Below are 2,403 nucleotides of genomic sequence, written 5' to 3'. Positions count from 1 at the left end.
AACATGTTTCAGATCAGAACAGTGCATGTTCAGAAAGGGATTCATATCAATATAGGTTGGTTTAAAAAATTATCTATTTGAAATTACTGTATATTTCTGCTTTGTTTCATGATTTTCGCCATCAGTTACACGCTTACTACATTTTAATGAATTACACGTCTACATTCAGGTTATGTATGCACTGTCATCAGGGAATCATGTACCGACACTGATTATGCAGTTAAATGTCATGTTGTGCGCCCATTCCGCCGCACCACGCAGGCACCCAGCTAGTTTTATTAAAAGCTTCTGCTACTCTGCCAAACACATAAATATATTTAAAAAGCTACAGCTAACAGCTTCCAGCCTTCAGCTTCCAGCTAACAGCCAACAGCTAGTTTTGCCAAACATACCCTAATTTTATAATCTGGAAAGATTATCACTTATCTATCACGATTGCATTCTATACAACTTCTATTATTATGGGAAAACGAGCCCAACTGTAATCATGACCTAGCTGAATGTGACTTGACACTACTAGAAAAAAAGCCTTCAATGACACGCATTGCGTGTCATTAAAGGGCCCTTATGACGCGCAAATGTGTGTCATTGAAGCCCCTGTCATAAATTGAATATGACAGGCTTCCCGCGTGTCATACTTCATGACACAGTTTAATGACATTCATTTGTGACACGCGTTTTTGACATGCATTTATGACACGCTTTCGATACTGGTGTTTACGACAACAATTAATGACATGCATTTATGCATGTCATCGTATAACTTTTAGTTTTTTAATTTTTTTTGTTTTGTATATAATTAATAATATTTAAATTAATGACTCAAAATATAGCAACAAAAATATACATTTCATTTCAAAATTAAACATCTTGAATCAAAATATTACATATAATCCCCAAGTTAACAAAATCAGTTATTATTTAATATATACATATCACTAACGAATTATATACTGTGTCGTATACGTCGACCAATCTTCCGAAACCGCATCGAAATTCGCCTCCGTGTATTCGTGTTTTCCTCCCCAAACCTAAGTTGAAAATTAAACAAAAAAAAACGTTAGGTAAAACCATGAGCCAATCGTTAGTTACGGTTTTTAGTCCCAAAGATGCCATGAATAAAACCATTTACATATTTTATACTAAGCTAAAAAATAAATACAGATTTGACTTAAATTTTTATAACTATAAAAGCGTAGCATACAAATATAAAAACAACCCTAAATTAGCAGATACTTACCACTCTCGCGGTTTAACCATTGTTGTGTGTAGAGCCTTTGAGAGAGATCAATTTGAACAAATATGAATATAAAAATGGGCACAACCTGTTCAATACACAAAATCCTAAAAACATTAACTATACAAATCAAGTACTAAAAAGATAATTAATTTGAAGGATACCAAAATAAAACTTTTACATATATAAAGAAACTAAACAAAATCACGCTCATAACTTTTATACCTGTAGTATTGCAGCTCACCTTTTGTGAGTTGATGATAATTTATATTCAAACTATATCAATTTTTCAGCCACAAACCTCTTCTACCCTCTTCATTGTACCATGAGCTGCTTGATATATGCAAAATTAACAAATAACAAAAACTATCAACACTCACTTATTTGTGAAAACAAAATAAAATAACCTGATTTAATGAGTCTTTAGTATGCAAAATAAATAACTTAACTAAAGTAGGAACATGTAAAGAGCCAATAAAATAACTTAACTAAAGTTAGTGATATGTCATCCATATATGTATATATGAACTCTAGTTATTTCCAACTTCTTTATGTTATATATACACAACATTTATACAAAACATCACACGGACCGAACAACGACCAACTATAGTTAATTTGACATCCAAAACCACCACATGCAATTGAACCCACAAGGTCATTTTCAACATTTAACCATTATAATGTTTTATGATCACATCATTTAGCTTTTCTATTCAATGTCGAAAGAGGATGCTGGAACTAATATTTAATATTCAAGATTTGGACTAGATGGTGTGATCTTCCCCTTTCATAACCAGATTTGTAATTGATTGTCAAAGGGCAGAGGCTACTAAATCATTATAACCCCATTTTACATCTAACCCATTCTAGTCCCTCTACCTTATAAATTAATCAAATAGATTTAGAACTTTAATATTTTCGTTGTTAACCTAGAAAGCTCAAATATCTATATTCATATGTAATCTGCACCAAATCCTAAGAAGAAAGCTCAATATTTCAGACAAATTATGATCATGGATCTGGAAATTTTGTTAACACATGCTAAACATACTAATTAGGCATTCTAATCAAGTCAGACCACATGAAAACATAAATGAAAAAGAAAACAGTAAAATAACTTCATGATTAATCAAAATTCATCAGCAACCTAAAATCAATGAAGA

This window comes from Bidens hawaiensis, unplaced genomic scaffold (genome assembly GCF_021521415.1).
Source record: "Bidens hawaiensis isolate Kalapana, Puna unplaced genomic scaffold, B.hawaiensis_p1.1 tig00044749_1, whole genome shotgun sequence".
NCBI classification, from domain to species: domain Eukaryota; kingdom Viridiplantae; phylum Streptophyta; class Magnoliopsida; order Asterales; family Asteraceae; genus Bidens; species Bidens hawaiensis.
The sequence above is the reverse complement of the archived record's forward strand: the minus strand, read 5'-3'. Positions refer to the sequence as shown.